At 45.0% G+C, this 21,268-nt stretch overlaps 1 protein-coding gene across 1 annotated transcript in view; it reads left to right on the top strand.

Annotated features, from left to right (window-relative positions):
• The first annotated feature begins 1,203 nt into the window (after positions 1-1,203).
• Positions 1,204-21,268, top strand: part of slc25a43 (solute carrier family 25 member 43) — a 60,704-nt gene continuing 40,639 nt past the window's right edge. Inside the window, exon 1 of the mRNA XM_084331880.1 lies at positions 1,204-1,326. The gene's annotated coding sequence lies outside the window, so the exon portion shown is untranslated. The remainder of the gene's footprint in view (positions 1,327-21,268) is intronic.

Below are 21,268 nucleotides of genomic sequence, written 5' to 3'. Positions count from 1 at the left end.
TGGACAGACAACGCCCATCTCTCTCACAGGACGGCGTTGCCATAGATGAGCTATGAGATCATCAGGAACAGGCAGTGGCTGCGGCAGCGGCACGCCGTTTGCAACTGCCGCCGCCACCATGAGCTCGGGGAACAAAGCACGCAGTTCCCCCTGCATACTTTCCCCCACCGAGCTCGCGTCCCTCACATGCAGCAGACTACTGGTTACAGAGCCACATTCTGATGTGGCTGATAGCAGGGCATCCCGCCGCCGAGTCGGAGGTTATAACCCAACATCCGCGTACGAGGGACCCCAAGGAGACCTATCACCCCCCTCCAGTGTTACCTGGACGGGCGGCGGACATGTCTCGACCGGGGCGTCAAACAAGAACCCGTCCGACCATGTAGTCCTCTGTTTCCATTGGCCATGGAGAATCAGACGCATCCTCATCCGGCTCCAGCAACTCACCAAAACCAGGCTGTTCGTGTCTACAAGCCACCATCTTACAACGGGAGCGAGCCGACGCAAAAAGGTTTGCGTCTCAAATCCTCCGCCATCAGAGGAGCCGGCCGCCCAACAGCGGACGACTCTCCGGCAGCAAAGGAACCAGAGCCGGAACCAGGCCATCGCACAGGAGACGGCGCTGGTGCACCAGCTCCTTGGAGAGGCAAACTACCTATCAGACACCTACCGGGCGCGGCTGCCGACCACGAAAGAGGCCTCAACCCCGCTCCAAGACGCACGACAGAGGAGGCAATGGAGAACCGCTGGTGAAGGGTAACGTTGCTAGCGCGACCCTCCGAGGTAAACATTATGACTTAGCTTTTTTCTTTTTAAAGTTATGAGAGAAAGAAAAAAGCAAGAAAAAATTTAAACACGTAACTCAACTTTCTTCAGCTAAAACAACCTCGTCAAGTGATGTATACAACAGGCACTTCCTTGTGGTGAAAGTGAAGAAGGAGGCGAGTAGGTGACCACACACCTGCTTATGAAGGTAGCGGATAGGGGTGTGGCCAGACGAATGTTGGTATGTAAAGGTACATTGTGGATTTTTATTCAATGCATGTGCACGAAGTGAGGTTAGTGCAGATGACGCTGAGCGGCAGCCAGTATGATATAGAACTGAGAAGTAACATTGACGTTATGACCAAAACGGGCAAGCAGCGAATACGTCCTTGCACTCATTTCCTAATGATATCGTGCTCCACAAGCAATGGGCCAAGTTAGTTTTTGGATTTTTACAAAGACGAAGGACTTTATATAATGCTGCTGTGATTTCCTGGCTGTTGCTAAAGAAGGGAGCTAGCCTGTACCAAGTCTTCGGGACCGAAAGAAAGTATCGAATCAGTAAGTACATACAGTACGTCATAATTAGTTAATTAGCAGTCGTTTTGTGATAGTGGAGCTACTTCCGGAAAAAACCTTTACAGGTAAGCCGAGTTTCGGTCTCGACTCGAGGCAATGTAACAGCAATCAGTCTGTTTATGAAACATCTGACAAGGTTGATCAGTACTTGTGGAAAAGTGGAACAAGGATTATGGCAAAATGTTGCATACGGTTGTTTTTAAACTCGTGAATAGATACATAATATCCACTTTCCCATGCCAAGGTGTAGCCTTCGCTCCGGGCTATTCACTTTCTATGTTCCGAAGGTGAGCTTGCGAGGAACATGTGTAGAGAGCAAGTTTTAAGCACTAGTGAGTGAGACACGGCTGTGTAACATGTATTGTTGCCTATTCTCAGGTGGAGAAGTAAGGACCTAAACAACTGTCACAAGCTGTCAGTTGAATTATTTTTTTTTTTGATCCACTTTTTCTCCCATTTTTCCATATTTTCTCCCATCCCAATTTCGTGTCATCCAATTCCACCCTCCCCTGTCACGAACGCTGTTTCTTGCCTCCCACAAGCCGGCTGCAATGTGGACTAAGTCATACATAGCACAAGTCCCCTCCGGTACTTGAGGTAACAGCAGTCGCATCTTTTCACCTGCGCAGCTCGATCTCTCAGTGTTCGAGGAGTAACGCGTGGGAGGCTCACGCTGCCCCCGACACTTCCTGATTTTACTGCGCAGGCGCACCAACCGACTTGTAGGAGTCGCTTGTTCACAACGTTCGATCCCCACCCTTCAGTTTTCCCTCCCCGTAATACGGCCAATGTGTATTACTGCGGACGACCAGCCAAACTGAAAAACAATGTGGAGAGCTGGATTCGAACACGCGAATCCTAGCGTCTCCACACTGGTGGCGAGTGACTTGTCCACTACACCACCTAGCCGCCCTCTGTCAGTTGAATTATTTATGGTTCTACTGTCAAGTAGGCTGGACACGTACACATACCTATTATGTCCCCCTACTGTATCCTAAGTAAACCTAGGTTAACTAAAACTAAACTTAAAACTAGGTGTGACATTTTGGTCAACTGAAATACAAAAAAAATATGTAGATCTGGTATGTCATAAATGTCTAGATGTAACCGTACTGCCTACCTGTATGTCATGTATGTAATATTATGTTATGATGAATTGAAAATGGGGGACCCTGATGTAAACAAGATGAAAGTCTTTCTCTGGTCTGCATCCCCTTAACAATTGTGTGTATTGAGCCCATTCTGCATTCTGTTAATAACATTTTCAATCAATCACTATAAATATACACTATAACACAATAACTTCCTCGAATTGTTGATTGTGGGCGGTGGCTACAACCACAGAAGGAGCTGAGGTATGCAGTTATATATCGCATAGCTCCGCTCTGCGTCTACTGCAATACTCTTCCATATCAGTATTAGCACCAGCGTTTCCGTTAGCCGGTAATTACCGGTATTTTACCGGCAAAATCTGTTTAAGTCCGACATATTTTATCTCTCCGGTCTTAATGTCCGGTGAAAATAATTCCCTGAGTCTAAGCACAATTTGATTATTTGAATTGTATTAAAATAGGCTAAAATTAAATAGCCTATGCGATGAACGAAACGATCATTACATTTGTTTCCTCGTTGCTTCTAATAATGACAACGACGTTGTCGGCGAGAGCTTAGTGCTGGTGTGCGGACTTTTCTGAAGCTGTAGAGCCGCAGTACCAGCAGTACAATGCAATATTCCAGCAGTACTCCAATTCAGCCATTTTCAGCCAATGTTGGGTGGGGGGCGCTGTTGTGCGGTTCCCAGAAAAGAGCCAATAACAGCTGAACAGCTTCTCTGCAGCGCCATACTCTTTGCAAATAAGTCGTTGCGAGGTGGAGAGAGTCGTCACGCAAACCCACGATAATGTTGCCGTCTCTCTGCTTTCTCAGTTCTTCGCTTGATATAATTAATACAAATGTCCAATATAACGGAATTCGTTAGCTCATAAAAATGTGATTATAACAGACTGCTGTTTAGTGTCGGACCGACTGCGTATCGGTCTATTTTATTTCAAGTCAGCAGCAGCACGGAGTATCGAGGGACTTATTTTATTTGGAATATATTAATGACTGTATACGTGAAGTTGAACATTATGATATGTGTGACGTGTCTGATACAACGAGGTGAAGCGATGTCGACTCGAGATTCATTTGGGGGTGCGTGTGACAGAGCTGCTGCAGCGGGAGCTTGATGCTGGTAGCGTATCGCACTAACTTGAGAGGCGAGAGATAGTAATTTGATTCTGCAAATCAATTTCTCATTCTTCGCTTGATGTAATTAATACACATGTCCAATTATAACGGAATTCGTTAGCTCATAAAAATGTGATTATAATAGACTGCTGTTTAAAACTCTGACCGGAATATCTCGAATATGTCCGGTGATAGAAATCTTGCAGGACACTCAGACCGGCACGAATATGTTCTAACGGAAACGCTGATTAGCACTGAATACATTTTCACATGCACCTTTACACACCTCATCTGCCTGGCCACACCCCCATCCGCTCCTCTACATAAGCAGGGGTGTGGCCATACTAACAGCTCCTTCTTTAGTTTTCACCACGGCAAGTGCCTGTATACACCACTTTGAGACTGCTGAAATATTGAAGAAAGGAGCTACGATGCAGGAGCTAAGTTGACATTATATCTTTGTTTTCTCTCTCACTATTTTCGAGGAAATACAGCGATAATGTCTTCGCCACTGGGGTGTCTAGAAGATGATGATCATTCTGACCTCCACCGGCATTTTCGTATTAGGGGCTCGCGTCGCTGGCCTAATCCCCACCTGCATTCCTCCAGCTGCAGTTGGACGGGTATTAACCTCCGTTCTGCCGTTCTGCAGTTGGACTTTGCTTGAGAGGCGCTCGGCTGTTGTGAGAGCTAGCTGCCTCTCCGGGTGAGTGATGGTTTTGATATGCGAGCGCCAGTTGTGTTGCTATGGGGGGAATGGCTACACGACTTACGAAAGCCGGCTCCAGGCTGGTACCCTTTTTGCTGCCTCTTAGCGGCGTGGAGAGGGTTATGGTTTGACGCCCACGCTACATGAGCTCCTCATCGGGAGCTCTATTTGCCTGGGACCGTATCCGAATCTGCGGTTCAAACCCCCGGATTTCTGGACGAACGGATTCTCTCTGTCACCGTGCGAGGCCCCACCTTTCAAGATGAAAGTTACCCAGCGCGAGGGAAGTGGGTTTGGTGTTTCGTTATAAGAATTTCTCCACACTCTAGTCGGCTGCAGCCCATGAGGGAATTGTGCCGGCACCGCTGTGTCTGTTAATCACCGTTCTGAAGACTGTGTTGACTTCTTTCCTCTTCTCTCTTCGGATGAGGAGAGGGACAGACGGCAGCTGTCTGAAGTGTTGGCCTATATTGTGTTCTCTCGTTGTACAGTTTCGGTGATAGCTGCTTGGCTTGCGTTCTAGCTGGGTTGTGCTACCTGTTAGCCAGTTAGCTGTTAGCCAGTTAGCTGTTAGCTGCGACGCTAGCTCTTTATGCTCGCTCGGCTGGGAACGTTAGCCTGATGCTACCAGTTAACCTGGAGTTAGCTGTTAGCTTATGCTTCACCGTTGAACATTAGCCGTGAGAATAGCAGGCCATAACACTCTGACTACGATATCATCTTTGACAGAGGATGTAGTCGGCCCTGCACCATGATGGAGGGGGGCGTCTTAGCTTCTTTTGCCCCGCCAGTGAGGACCTTCGTCAACGTGGAGACCAGTGTGGCGGTCCTCTCAGCCTGCGTTCGTTGGTGCAGGTAAGGGTCCTTTGGACACTTAACGCCTCTTCCTTCCTTCCCTTCTGAATGTTTTGTAATAACAATGTTTTTTCCAAAACGTATGTTGCTTCACTACATTTGGGGATGCGACATGTGTTGTGTGTGAATTGTCTTGATCGCTAGTATAGCTTTCTCTCTACCTAGAAAACGGCGTTGTTTTTTACGTGAGTAAAAACTGGTTTTGTTGTATTGATTGATTGATTGAAAACTTTATTAACAGATTGCAGAATGGGTACAATACAGTACAGCTCAATACACACAATTGTTAAGGGGATGCAAACCAGAGAAAGACTTTTGTCTTGTTTACATCAGGGTCCCCCATTTTCAATTCATCAGGACATATATGACATACATGACATACAGATAGACAGTACTGCTACATCTATACATTCATGACATACCAGATTTGCAAATACAGTACTGTTTGTGATACAAAAAGAGTCCAGAAAAGAGTATATACATTTGACGTAAAAACTGTACATTGGGGGAGGTTGGGTAGGTGGGGTGGGCCTGTACATTGGAGGTGGTTCGGTGGGGGGGAGGGGTTGGGTAGGGGGGGGACACTGTACAACTGTACAAGCAAAACTGTACATTGGAGTATCGACGAAACCTTACTTGGTCCCAAGAAGAGGGTCTTGTGTATTATTGGGTTAGGACATTTACTGTACATTGGAGGGGGTTGGGTTAGGACATTTACAGGGGCCAGTTTCGAATTGCAGTCTCCCGTAGGTGTTCTTTGAGGGGATTTTTGAAAGTGGGTAGTGATTCACTGGTGTTGTGATCGTGGTATTCACTGACCTTTGGGAAGTATTTTGACATGTACATGGGTACCTTGGTCGTGTAGTGTATCTTGTAGACCAGGCCCATTGCAAGTTGCTGTACTCTGTCGTCTACTCTAAGCCATCCTAGGTTGTCAAAGTGGGCAGGGGTGAGGTGGGTTCTAGGAGTAAGGTCAAGCAGTAGTCTGACCAGTTTGTTTTGAGATGTTTGTAATTTAGTTTTTAGCGCCTTTGAGGTGCTTTGGTACCATGAGGTGCAAGCATAGTCGTAGTACCCTTGTATGAGTGCTCCTGCCAGAGTATTCAGGGTATTCTTGTTTACCAGAGAGGAGATCCGGTACAAGAATCGAGTTCGTTGGTTGACTTTTTTTATTACATTGGATGCCATTTTGTCACAGGAAAGATTAGCCTCTAGGATGGAGCCCAGGTAGGTAATTTCATCTTTCCTTGTGACAATATTGTCACCCACTGTAACTGAGAAGCCGACGGTCTTGCTGAGTTTGTTATTTGAACCGAAGAGAATGGACTCTGTTTTGCCCATGTGTAATGATAGTTTGTTATCAGCGAGCCATATGCAGATTTTGCCTAGTTCCGAGCTGAGGGTTTTTTCAACCCGTAACTTGTTCTTGTCAGAGACCAGCAGGGCTGAGTTGTCTGCGAACAAGAACAAGTTGCAGTCACAAGCTGACGACATGTCATTTGCATAAATTAGGAACAGTAGCGGTCCTAGTATGCTTCCTTGTGGAACACCACAGCTCACTGTGGGGGGGGGGGGGGGGATAGGGTACCGTTTACCTCCACCATCTGTTCTCTCCCCTCCAGGTAGGATTGCATCCAGCTCACTGATAGAATCAAAACCCATTGCTTTTAGCTTGTCAATCAGAATGGAGTGAAACCTGTGTCGAAAGCTTTTTGTAAGCCATGCTGCAGTATTTGCCCGCGTCCACCTCTTGTTTGATGTGGTCGTTCAGATAGAGAAGGCATGTGTCAGTGGAGTGGGATGTTCTGAAGCCAGATTGGAATTCGTAGATTAGATTTTTTTCCGCTAGGTACTTTTCAACCTGTTCGTATGATGAGAAGTTGTGTGTTCATGTAACGTTAGGCAACGTAGTTGAGCTCACAACTGGCTGGGTTAATAACCCTGCAAAGCTATGCATAGTGGCATGTGATCGAGGGGTGAGTCCCTCTCTCAGCTTGTGATGACAATAAACAGGTGGCGTGTTCACATATTAACAGGGCTGTACCTGTTCAACCGAGTCGTATCAGGGGTAAGGTGGTGAGGGGTGCTCCCCCCGGTTTCCCCCTGGGCCACCCCCTCCCCTCAAACATGATTTTGTTTACAATATATTGTTTCACTGTTTGTGGGGATACGGTGTAACCCCTCAGCTTCTGCTGGGGTTGTGCTCCTGCTTAGAGAAGCAATTTTTTTCTAGAAAATATTGTTTGGTCGCTGTCATGTGGACTTAGCAAGGCCTGTGGCCAGTACTTAATCGAGGACTTGTGTCTTCTCTCGTTATGAAAAACGGCGTTCCTCTTACGGTAGTGAGAGTGTACTTTTGCCTTTTTTGTTGTGATGGAGGGTTGTGTGTGTCGTTAAGATCCACAACTGGGTTAGGTGTTGGCCTACAGATGTCACATGTGTAAGCTCTTGTACCAGGGCCCTTAAAGGGGCCCTCTCTTGGTCTGTGTTTTTCTTCCTTTAAGAAAAGTGTAAAAATGCAGATGGCAGGTTCGCACATGAGTCTATGTGAAGCTGTTAACGCTTCATGTAGCACGCTATGACTAGTGTCATGGCTCTGCTTTGTCATTGCATCGTATCAGGGGTGAGGGGTCATGAGGGGGTGAACTGGTAAAACCTTCCTCCCCTTTTTCTGATTGGTCTGGGGTCAAAACCTCCTGTCCTTCGGGCTTCCTGTCACGCTGCTGGATCAGCGCGTCACAGGGTAGGGAAGGGGGGGGGGGGGAGTTTCCTGGTCCCACGCCATATTGGGCGGTGGGCCACGGAATTCCCCCGCCATAGAGTACGTCACTGGGCGCGTTTCTATTGGTTGTGAGACTTCCGTGAGTTATTCAGGCTCCATGTTGTGGACCTCTGTTACAGGGAGTTTTCAGAGCCTCCTCCTCAGGGAGTTTCAGAGCCTCCTGTGAGTTCAAACCCTCCCTCTCAGTGAGGGAGCCTCCTCAGAGTTTCAGAGCCTCCTCCTCAGATTGTCAAGGTGAGTAGAACTTAACTCTTTCAGTGCCACGCCTGGTTTTCCGTTTTACCGCTTGAATGCCACCATCGGCGCCAATGTTAACGTTAATATCGCCTAATCTATGTTTTAAATTATGGCTATGTGTCTAATCTGCCCATCGCATTATCAAAGACTATTTTCCAGTCAGTGCTGTGAAGACAGATTGTTTTTTTATCGCGTCGTTTCCGTTTCAGAGCAGTTAGAAAAGCCCCCGTTTTGATATAAAAAACAGCTCATTCTGGAGCATTCTATGAAATCGTCTTTTAGTGGAATATTCCACAACGTTGATATTCGTCTGCCTTTTTATGAATCGTTTTCAAATAAACGCTAGATGATCAATATTATACGTGCACGCAAGCACATTACGGCCGCGCACTGATAATCGCTCCGTTGATTTCCTCACAGACTTTTACAGTGAAACCGAAAGAAGACATTTCACAAAACAGCTTATAACTTCATCAAACTTACTCCGATTATCCTACCACTGATAACATAGAGTCCTTACCTGACATCAGATGGTATCCAACTGGTATATTCCAATTCCTGATCACCATTCGAAAAAATCGATACGTGTATGGATCCAACGCGACACAATAGATCTCCATGATCCGCAGGGATCTGAGGCTCCAGAATGAACTGTGGTAACCCCGGCTGGATCAGTGAACTGGAAAATGTGGAGTACCGGATTTTTTTCCCCATTCATTTTCATTGAGTCCATTCCAAAATCACTTATGTCATCTGGGAGACGACAGGGGGCGCTTTTTTCCACAGTGATCACCGGCGCAGCTCGGCTATACTCGGGTAGGCTCGGGTGATGCAATAATTTTTCAGATCGCAAAAAAAAAATAATAATAATAATTCCGAGAAATCTCGTGAGTGGCATGCAACCACCTATAAAAAAAATCGAGAAATCTCGTGAGTGGCACTGAAAGAGTTAAAAAGAAGTTCTGCTCTGTTGTATGTGTATTGAGCTTGGTGGGTGATGCAACGCAGTAGAGACGATTTGTTCTTCTGCTCTGCTCCCTACTAGTGTGGGTATTGGGTCAGAGCCTCCTCCTCAGGGAGTTTCAGAGCCTCCTCTGTGAGTTCAGAGCCTCCCTCTCAGTGAGGGAGCCTCCTCAGAGTTTCAGAGCCTCCTCCTCGGAGAGTCCTAGTCCAATTGCAGTGATGGGCAGTAGCTAGCTACAAGTAGCGACGCTACATAGCTTAACTACAATTCTCAGTAGCGTAATGGTAGCGTCGCTACTTTTTAACCAGGTAGCGGTCTCTTTAGCGGAGCTATTTATAGAACGAAGTAGTGACGTAGCGACGCTACACGCTACTGTCGGGAGAAACAGTCTAGACCATAGGTGTCAAACTCACGGCCCGCGGGCCAAATGCGGCCCGCCACGTCATTTGATGTGGCCCCCCAAGAGCTCAGGTATATATAAAAAAAAATTTAAAATAAAAAAAAATTACATTAACTTTGGTTGCCTAAGGTTAAATTAATGATATACCATAGATTGCCAGCGCTATTTGTCTATGGAGAAAGTCCCCTTCTTTGCAGGGCTATAACTTTTTAAATTCTATTGCTACATTGCCATTATTAGGGCCCATTCAAAGTCCTATATGTATTGTTCATTGTGTAGCAACGTTAAACTTTTTCATTCACATATTCATAGTAAAGTATGGTCTAATGTATAAGTATGTTTTCATCTCTTTCTGCAGCTTTCTCCAGAACGTGATATATAGCCCCAAATGCATTATATTGATGATGAAATACAGTTTGATGGCAATCAGCGCGATATAAAAAATTCCAACTAGACGTACTTCTAGAAGTTACTACACGTCATCTGATGTTGACCGGATGGGCGAGGGGGCGTTTATAATTCCGTGGGCAGCGTTATACCAATCATCTAATGTGGGTCAAATGTTGATAATATCAGTTATTATCGAAGACGGTAACGTTACACGCTGAAACTCACCCCAGTCTCCGCGCGCCGTTGGGCGATCATCGTCGAGTAGAAATTTTATCATTATGGGATATATTATTACCCGGTCCATCTCCAGCTTGTATAATGGTATATACGTCCAAATCATGTTGTTTATCGAGTTATTGGCAATCGATCGCTATGTAGAGTGACGAGCTAGAGTCACGGGACATGTACCGAGTGGCCGGAAGCAATACGGACGTCTAGCAAAACCTCTAGTGCGCTTCCTGTTAAGCGCTTGCGCCGATCGGCCACCAGATGGCGCTCCTGAACCGCCAGAGAGCTCAGTGGGTCCTGCTGGTGAATCTCAGGCCAGCGGAGGGACATTATGAATCCGATCGCAGATTTTTGAAATATTGATATAAAGACGACGTACAGCGTCCCCCGGCAACTTTAGCATGGCCAGCAAAGACGTCTAAAGACGCCCCCTGGCAGTCAAAGTGTTAATATTGGGTTAAAAAATAGCAGTGTTAAAATAATTGTGGGTTAATGCGTTAATAAAGCTTTAACTTTGACAGCCTTAGTTATTACACATTCTTACACATACATGTATGTTGAACATCTGAGGTAACAAAAGAAAAAAGCCAAAAGCACTTACTCCTCAGACATTCTTTGACAATTTTACAGCCCAAAATACAAAAAAGATCCAGGCGGAATAGGTAACAAAGGGTTGAAGAAATATTGTCTGAACTGTCAGATGCAAACTGGCTGTGTGACATAACCGAGCATCTCGCTCAATTGAATAAGAAGCTGTAGGGACGCAAACAAGTCCCACCCAAAACTTGACCAATATAGTTGTGAACTGAGACAACCCTTATTTTGTTATTTTTGAGTACAGTTACAGTTGTGTGTTCATGCAGACACATAATAGCAATTTCATTACGAATTGAAAATGGGGGACCCTGATGTAAATAAGTCGAAAGTCTTTCTCTGGTCTGCATCCCCTTAACAATTGTGTGTATTGAGCTGTACTGTACTGTACCCATTCTGCAATCTGTTAATTAAAGTTAATTAAACTATCTTCCATTAGTTGGATGTATGGCCTCTGCAAGGTTGTGTGCAGCCATTTGTTTTTGTAACATCTGCTACATCTGTCCCACGTGTTCTTTGCAGCTCACAGTTGTTAGTTCTGCCCCTCTTGACTGTGACAAAAAGGTTTTGAACAAACTTAATGTCATAGCTTGTATTTGATGATATTCTTCTTTGTTATTTACTTGAATGGTTTGATCATTGATTGATGGAGTAATATGGGGTTCTGATAAACTAAAATTATTTGTTAAAATAACATAAGCTAACATATATTTTTACATTTATGCAAATGCATATGCAATATGTATAACTTGAATAAGTAATAAATACAGAAACAACATGTTTAACAATATGTAAATGTGTAGCTACATTTATTTTACATTACATTAACATTTATACGGTCTTTGGCCCTTTGAGGGCAACCATAATGCTGATGTGGCCCTCTGTGAAAATGAGTTTGACACCCCTGGTCTAGACTATAAAGATTTGTGAGGAGAAAAAAAAACTCCCCGTAGAAAACCCACTATGATTGGTTGGTTGGTTTAGATATGAGTATGACGACTCACGATTGGGTATGGTAGGCCAAAACATTACGGGTAGGCCAATCAGAGGCAGGATAGGGCGGGACTCCAACCCGCAAATCAGGAAGTGAAAATCGAAACGCAGACCACTGAATGAGAATGAATGAATGCAATTTAACAGATTCAAGTCAAGTCAAGAGTTTTAATTGTCACGGCATACAGGTATACAATGAAATGCGGGTGGTCTTGCCCGCAACAATGTGCAATACAGTGGTACATATAATAGAATCAAAAAATGAAAAAACAACATTGTGCAGTAAACAGGTAACAGGTAACATGGAGTGACATCTCGGTATGAATGATTACATGAACCAGTCCGCGCGAAATAATGGCAGAGGGATTCGATGTCAACAATGTCTCTCCATGGCCCTATCTGGACACATTTATGAGTTTGACTGAAAAAACGCCTAAAACATATGCTGCTCTCAACTTCCCACACGCCCAGCACTAACTTGAGAACACATTCAGGTGAGCTGATGAAAATCAATTGTTCCCAAACAGCACACAAGTCAGTACACTTTTTGTCAACAGCTTTAACTAACAGATAGCTGCTATCATGATGATGTTTCACTGTAGGCAGAAAATGAACAATATTATGGGGGTGGAGAAAAGAAAAAAGAGGGAAAAGATCACCTAGGCAGTGGTTCTCAACCTGTGGGTCAGGTCCCCACATGATTTTGGGGCCATGGAATGTTTTGTGAGTTACATATTTAAATACATTTGGTCATTTAGCTGACGCTTTCATTCAAAGCAACTTACAAATTGTGTACAACAAGTCAGCAGGAGTGGTACATATCTAGCAGCCAAGGATAAGTAGTATTGTTTGTCAGTGTCAAGCTTGAGTGTTATACTCTGAGTACATACTGTAGTAGTATAGACATATTAGCATAGTTGGTACTGGTAGTAGTATATACATGGTAGCATAATACTAGTAAAATGAAGTAAAACAGTTACAATTCAGATATTGAAGAAGTGTGTTTTTGGTTGATAAAGTGGGCAGGTTTCAGAAGATGCAGAGTTTAGGGATAAATAATACATAAAGATAGAATAGAAAAGAAAAAGACCATTACTGCATCAAAAGTAATCAACAAACTATACTATAAAAACTGATCAAACCAAATGGTCTCTTTCTTTTCTTTTGTAGAGGCTGCACCCAGCTAAACGTGCCTTCCTGGATTTTGTACATAATACAAGTTCATGTTAAAAGGATGACACAAAAAGCCAGACCGAGGGCTTGTTTCAGTTTTATAATAAACAATCAAACTGAGCATTTTTTTTGCCTGCCTATTTGTTTGGTGGAAACTTGATCATGAGGTAAAAAAAAACTAAAAAAAAAAGTAGTGCCGATGTAGCTAGCTATTTTTGCCATGTTCTTGTAGTGTAGCTTGCTACATTTCTCTGGGGATAGCTTCCATTGTAGTTGAGCTATATTTAATCGAGAGTAACTTGTAGTGTAGCTTGCTACATTTCCCAAGTAGCTTGCCCATCACTGTCCAATTGTTACATAGCTCAATGTTGCAATATGTCTTTTCAATCTATTGCTCACGTGGGAAGTCTCTCTGGGGGTTCCCTGTCCCCTCCTTTATGGAGCAGGTTGACGGGGTATTGTTTAGGGAGTTCCCTGACTCCTCGCCGGTAATGGTCTGTTGAGTCATGGGTTTCCCCCCGTCATAGGGTACGTCGCTCCCCGTCCCCTCTTTTATGGAGCATGGTTGACGGGGTGTTGTTTTCCCTCAGCCGCGTCGTATGGGACCCATGTCCATATTTTTTTCTGTGAAAAAAGCGGCTTCTTGTCGTTCTCCCAGGCGGCTTGGAGGAACGGTATCTGGGTTCTTGTTAGAATGTCCATTGATATGTTTTGGGTCTCGACGTGTACATAGTGCTGGCCCTGGGTGCTTCTGATAGGAACCATGCATGGGCTTGCGCGCCTTGGTTGCTCATCATTGAAACTGCGTTTTTATGGGGCAACTGGGATGGAGTTTGTCTCTTCCGAGCGCCAGTGTACTAGGCTTGTCTCGACGAATTCTCGTTCATATCTGGGGGATGTTAACGGAATAGATCAAAGCATAGGTAGAGGGGCCTCACGCCCCTTGGGGTGGGCCACCGGGCGCGGTACGAAAGGGACCGTCTGGGTGGCGCCCTCTATAATGTTTTGGATCGACACACGTACCTACCCCCCTCCTGGGACTGGGGATGGCAGCGTGATTAGGGCACGGGACTGATTCTGGTCGCGCCGGACGAGGTCAGTTAACCCGTTGTCCGCCGGGCCGCAGATCTGCTGTTCTGGTACCCTGAGGGACTTGTGCTTTTTTCGGGGGGGGAAATGCCGGGTCGGACCGTGCGTTTCAGTGTTTGATGTTATGGAGATGTTCGTGGTTGTGTTACTACGTGTTACCCCTCACTGTTGCTTGGTCCATGTTGTGTTGTACCTTGCGCTGTGCTGAGGGAGCCTGGTCCTTCTCTATTCTTTTTCGCCCCTCTCTTCTCCTGCTTAGGCAGGGCTGGGAGGGGGCTGTTGAGGTGGTTCTTGTAGAACTCCTCTGGCATCCCTGTGTACGTCCCGGTCCGCCGGGCCCGGGTTCGAAATTGTTTTCGTCGACCCGTTGGCCTGGGTTAACCCCTTTTTGAAAACTGAAACACTTGTACTGCGGTATAGCCAGTGTATACCCGCAGTTGTGTTTTGGAGTTTTTTCTTGGGGGGTTATAGGAACAACCGCCTCATGTTAGAACCAAGGGGGTGGTTGGTTCCCTGGTGTGTTGGTAGCGGAGTCAACTCTCGGGGTAGGCCGGGTTTGGCCCTGTCTACCTGTGAGTGTGCCCCCGCACCTTTCATGACGTCTGCCAATCGTGTCAGCCTTCTCTGCCTCGGCCCCTCTAGAGAGTCGAGGGTTTTTTTGTGGAGGCTGCGACATGGTGCACAACATGCCAGCATACGCCTCTTCCGCCGGGGTGCTGTTTCAGCAGACCCCTTTGGCGCCTGTCTAGTCCGCAGTCTAGTCTAGCTCAGGTCGAGTGGCCTGTTGCCTGGATTGAGGGATCGACCTCTTTTGGGGGTCGTCTCTCCGGTGCGCTGCCTGCTCCCGCTGTGGGTGTAGCCTCTTGAGTGCTTCGGGGCGGTGTGCTGTAGGGGGGAAGGGCCTGCTCTTGGATGGGCCCTGTCCGAATACGCTGGCGATGTGGGGGGTGGTGTCACTAGTGACCGCCTGGTGGGGTCTTGATGCTGCGGCGTCGTTGGCCTCTCCAGGCCCCCTTTTCCGGGGGGGGGGGGGTCCAGTCCCTTCCTGGGTCTGGGTCCTCCTTCGCGCTCCGCTGCTACGGCCTTGCCACGGGGTTGGGCTTTTGCTCTTGACCCCGTGATATTAGGGGTTGTAACAGGGGTTTGTTCCTTTCCGTTCGTTCCCTAGTGGCATGTGGGTTGCGCGTTTGTGTAGTTGTGGGTAAGTCCCACGGTCTGCTCACCCTGTGCGTTTGAGTTGCTAAACTCCTCTTCGCACAGTCGGATCCGATACCCTCCCGTCCTCCGCTAGGGGGGTCCGGGGGCTCGGGTCCTCCCCGGTTCTGATGGTTGTGGGGGGCCTCAGCGGGTACATTTGTCGAGCTTCCGCTCTGCTCAGCTCCTGTATTGCAGTAGACGCAGAGCGGAGCTATGTGATATATAACGTACGGTTATGTATATAACCATAGTTATATGAGCATAGTGACGCTCTGCGTCGGACTCACTGAGGACCCCGTGGTCTTGCCTTTGTGGTGAAAGACTTGGGAAGGAGCTGTTAGTATGGCCACACCCCTGCTTATGTAGAGGAGCGGATGGGGGTGTGGCCAGGCAGATGAGGTGTGTAAAGGTGCATGTGAAAATGTATTCAGTGCTAATACTGATATGGAAGAGTATTGCAGTAGACGCAGAGCGTCACTATGCTCATATAACTATGGTTATATACATAACCGTACGATCAGCAGCGTCTTGCTACGTAGGATAGCGAGTCAAATCAGAATGATTTGGTTCAGTGGGGGAGGACCTTGTCTCATCTGAATTGGAGCAATCCGCCAAAATGAGAATTTGAGACATAGTGTTGATACAACCCCACATTGCTAGAAAACAATGCTAAACACGGGAAAAGGCCATTTATAAGATAGTTCCCCTTTAAAATGTTCGGTAACACTTTATAATAACACTCAGTTATAAGACCTTTATAAGGTATTTGTAGATAATGAACTAATCATGAACAAACCATTTATATACATTCATAAATTATTATTAAATCATTTACAACTATATTTGTATAACATTTACAAATTAGTTATACATTATTTAATGATGAACAAATCAAGTACAAACAATGTTGATAATGAGTTATAAATAATGTTTATGAAAACCAAATAAAAACCAAAAATAAAACAAAGACTGTGGTAAAAAGTGTGTTTTTTTAAAGTTTGTGGGGGGCTGTTGTGAAACACGTCCTACTCCATGCCGCCTCTAGCTCCCCCCTCCCCCCTCATTGCATTCTCATAGTGGAGGTATGACCAAATCCAACATCCAGTCATTTAATGTTAGCAATGTGGCTCTAAAAATGTGGCTAGTTACCTCCTGTAAAATGTCACTTTACCTCACAGATGCTGGCATTTTTGTCTTAGGCAGGAAATAACACCACATATTCCCCATTTACTCAAGTTTGTTTTCGTCCACCAAACGAAAACAATGTCTACCCTTCAACAAGTGAAGAGAGAAGAAAGGTGGTGTTGAGGATGCCAGTCCCCTAACAGTGATGAGTAGGGTGAATGTGTCAAGGCTGAGCTTCGTGAACCTCCTATGCTCAGTGAACCTCCCAAACTCCCACAGTGCTTCATTCTCATCGCCTGCTGGCGAGGCATTAAATTTGATGTCAAGTGTCAGGTGTGCGACAGCGGCACAGCTGCACCCCGATTCTTGCCGTTTTTGTGAACCTGCTACGAATAGTCCAGGTCGATTTCCTCAGCTTGTGACATTTGTGTCAGTGTGCATGGATGTGTCCCTGTCTACCTGGGGAGGCACCTGCCTCTCCCAAGCCATGTGAAGGAAATGGCCCCCATAGCGTCACATCAATTTAATAGAATTGATAGCAGTTCACCTGGTGCTGCAGGAATTTCTTCCCCTAATAAAAGAAAGATGTTCTAGTCAGAAGAACAGACAGTAGGTCAGCAACGGCATACATGGGGTTCACTCACCAGCTCTTCACAGAGAGGCAGTGAGACTGTGGATGTGGGCAGTTCTGAACCTCGGCTCATCAGGAGTCCTTCACATACTGCATCTCCCAAACAGAGCGGATGTCACAGGTCGACCTTAATCTACCTGGACTTGAAACAAACCCAGGGTAGTAGGTTCCCAAACATATATACAGACACACCAGATGGAAAATATAACAGGGAATCTTTATTGGTACAATTAAGTTCACAAGCACAAAAACTATGGGCAATGTCCCTTTTTGAGGTCTGGTGGCTGGACAGCCAATCGCCTGGCACTGAAAAGGTGGTGTCAAGGGGCCTGTAGTGGAAACCTCCAAGATTTAAAGAACTCAAACAACCGGAGAGTGCGTTCCAAGGTATTTATTTGTCATATGCATAAGGCCTCTTCTTCAGACCTCAAAGTCGAAGTCCAAACAAGAGCACTGATTAGACTAATCTGTCTGCAAGGTCTGACTTTGACCAAATTTGATATGCATGACCTTGGTGGGCTCTAGGTCAACTCCTGAAAAGGGGGTCAATGTCAGACTTTGCAATCAAAAGTTAGGGGGCTAATAACCCTTGCCATAATTTCAGTGCGCCCCCTAACTTTTGATTGCAAGGTCTGACATTGACCCCCTTTTCAGGAGTTGACCTAGAGCCCACCAAGGTCATGCATATCAAATTTGGTCAATGTCAGACCTTGCAATACACTGTAAGGCACTGTAAGGCTACTGTCCTGCCTCACTTCCAGTGATGAAGCTAAGCTATGCTAACGGAGCGTCTATTCCCAAAGCTAAAATGCACGCACAGAGACAAAAAAGGTATGTATCTTCTTGTCTAACTCCAGGGAAGATGTTAAATAAGCTAATTTCCCAAAATGTTGGAGTTCCCCTTTAACCATAACGTAGTTATGGTTAGATTTATATATTGGGGGGGGGATATATCATATTTTTCATATGATCAAAAAGTGGTGGAGCAAGAGCATACCTTTGCTTCCCCAAGTTCAATAGTGGGAGAGCAGAGATGCTCCGAATGCTCTTATGGCCAGGCGTCTATGATTCACTGATACAAAGTAAAATAGTGCAGTGCAATAAAATAGTTAGTAAAATAGAATAAAATAATGCAATAGTGCATTGCAATAAAATAGTTATCATCGTATTTTTTCGGGAGGCCGGTAAGGAGTGCATTACAGTAGTCGAGTTGCCTTGAAATAAAGGCATGGATCTGGTTTTCAGCGTCCTTTTGATTTATAAATGGCCGTACTTTAGCTATGTTTCTAAGGTGGAAGAATTAAGTTTGTCAACTTGTTGATTGCGATTTAAAGCTTAGGTCTGAGTCTACCATGACACCAAGACTTAACTCACTCAAATACAGTTAGCAGCTGGATAGACCACAGATGGAAATTAGCTTCTGCTAAATCTGGTGCAAACATATTTTCATGTAACAATGATGAATTGTAAAAAAAAATATATATATATATATATATATATATTTTTTTAAATAGATTCGGGGCTTTTCAGAAAACATTCGGGGCTTGAGCCCAAGTAGCCACCCCCTAGCCCCGCCCCTTGACTCACTCTCACTCTCTCACTCTCTCTCAAGTAGCCAAAGTACACTATAAAACGAACTGGATAGTTGATTTAACTTCATGCTGAAGCCATTCTAAAATCAGCTATAAAGGTAAACATGTGTGTGTGGCTGTGTGTGTGCGTGCGCGAGAGCACGTCCCCTCTCCGGTCTAGCTGACTGTACCCCTGGCTCTCTTATCATCAGCATTATGAGATAGTAACTAAATAGTAACGCACAGCCACTTGGAAAAGTAACTGTAATCAGATTACTGGCTTGTAAAAAGTAACAAGTTAGATTACTATTTACTGAAAAAAGTAATCGTATTAGAGTAACAAGTTAGTTAGTAACTAGTTACTGGCATCACTGGATACAAGGGATAACACAGGGAACTAAAAATACTACCTGCCTGACAATAACCTGAAGGGACAGCCTACTGATGGGAACGGGGGAACTATAAAACTGTTGACCAGGGTTGTTGGACAATATTACTATAATAAAATGCCCATTTCTTCTTAGGGGAAGTGGAATATGGTGCAACAGCATTCAAAGTCTGTAGGAAAAAGAAAAAAACTGTGGTTCTCAGCAGAAGAATAGATCCAGTCCACCTGTCAAGGGATAACTGAATCAGAGCTCAGCTGGCATGTTTATTCACAGCTCAACATCCAAAAGCATGTATAAATAGCGAGAGTAACATTGCTTAGCTTGGGTAAGATGAAACAGAGAAGAGCCCAAGCTGTTCACTCATGCCGTTGTAGATAGTGGATGTCAGCTTGCAGATGGTGAAGAACTCGATGTTGCAGATAGCAGGTAGAACGGACAGCCATTTCCAAACTCCTGTTGTTATAAGCCCTAGGTGCTCACCCATGACATCACTCCTTTAGGAACGCTTCGGAGAACAGTAGAGGGGAATGTCTAGTCTGTTGGGCACTGGGCAGCACATATCCTGGGGCGGGAAAAATATATAATCCACAGAGTAATCCACACAGTTTGTAAACAGAGTAAATCCACACAGTACATAGGAAACAACAACAGAGTAAATCCACACAGTTCATAGGAAACAACAATCTGTTAAAGTAAGGTCTTGTCAACCTGTGACACGGACATAATGTCCAGGGCCCAGTAGTTCAAAACGTTTAATCTCAATCAGATCTGACCAGATTTTGAAATCCCAGACTATCGGACAGATTTTGTCCCGGTATTTCAAAGCAATTCAGGATAGGATCACCCTGATCCAGATTCAGACTTTAATCTGGAACCTCCCAGTGAGCTGCGGTGTTCCACAAGGAAGCATACTAGGACCGTTACTGTTCCTAATATATGCAAATGACATGTCATCAGCTTGTGACTGCAATTTGTTCCTGCCCTCAGCTCTGAACTCGGCAGAATCTGCACCTGGCTCGCTGATAACAAACTATCATTACACCTGGGTAAAACAGAGTCCATTCTCTTTGGATCAAATAACAAACTCAGCAAGACCGACGGCTTCTCTGTTACAGTGGGTGACAATATTGTCACAAGGAAAGATGAAATTACATACCTGGGCTTCAACCCAGATTCGGCTCAAACAAGGGACTAAACATGTTTCGCAATTATGCCACAACAATGTGGAATGCCCTACCCACAGCCGTAAAAGAATGTGATTCCCTACCCACCTTCAAAACCGCCTAAGAGCACCTACGGGAGGCTGCAATTCGAAACTGGCCCCCGTAAATGTCCAAACCCCCCAACCAAACCAAATACTCCCACTAGGACTAGGGTAACAAACAAAAAAAACATTAATTCAAAGGCAGCTGGATCATCCAGGCGTGCTGTGAGGTTTCAGTTTGCTGGAGGTGATTTTTTTTTTTTACATTTTCTCTAAATTGACAATCTTTGTTGTGATACTATAAACATTTATGTCATCAACATTTGGTTGAAAACAAAATAGGCCACCACAAATGTGTGACCAACCAATTTAAAATAAAATGTATTTGCCATGAAGGCAATCTTTTTTAATTATTTCAGTTAACAAACTTTGCCATCTTATTTATATTGAATTTTTTTTAAATAAATTGTAACTGGAAATCCACCCCTCTGGTGGGATCAAGATAATACAGTTTTTTGGGATCAACTGAACTGGTTTGAACTATCTGTTTTGAAGATTTGATCCATATTAAAGCTTGGATTTGATTTCCTGATCTGATCGGATATCAAAGTGATCCTAATCCAGTTTTTTTGTTTTGAACTACCCAAAATCCAAATCTGATCAGGTAGGGATTAAACGTTTTGAACTACTGGGCCCAAGAGAGGCCATGTGGATGTGGAGTGGTGCCTTCACCCTTGGCTGCACAGAATTGAAGTGTTCAGAAAATCAGATGTGGATGTGTTGAAGGACTGTAGGCCCCTCTAGTTGCCACTAATAGAGTGGAGCGGTGAAGGGGCTTCATTATGGAATTTCTCACTTTTAAGTAGAACAAGGACCTGACCTGCTTGAATCTATGCTTGTGTGGTTACATCATGAGTAGGTTCAGCAGGATGTACATCTTCAGGCTTCACTTTGCTGCACTGGTTACCCATAGTGCTAGCTTTGATGCACGAATTACATATAATAATGGTTACAAATGTAAGTCTACTCTAGTTATACGAGTTCCAACAAAGCTGAAGCCACTGAACCCGTCTATCCGTGTTTGCTGAACGAAGTTAACCAGAGTAGATGGGGAATAGTGGTATTATATACCCTTGAGGGCATGGGATTATGCAAAAATTCCCG

Source organism: Notolepis coatsorum (assembly GCF_963971535.1).
Source record: "Notolepis coatsorum genome assembly, chromosome: 16".
In the NCBI taxonomy this organism is placed as follows: domain Eukaryota; kingdom Metazoa; phylum Chordata; class Actinopteri; order Aulopiformes; family Paralepididae; genus Notolepis; species Notolepis coatsorum.
Note: the sequence above shows the minus strand (reverse complement) of the source record. Positions and strands in the feature narration are given on the sequence as shown.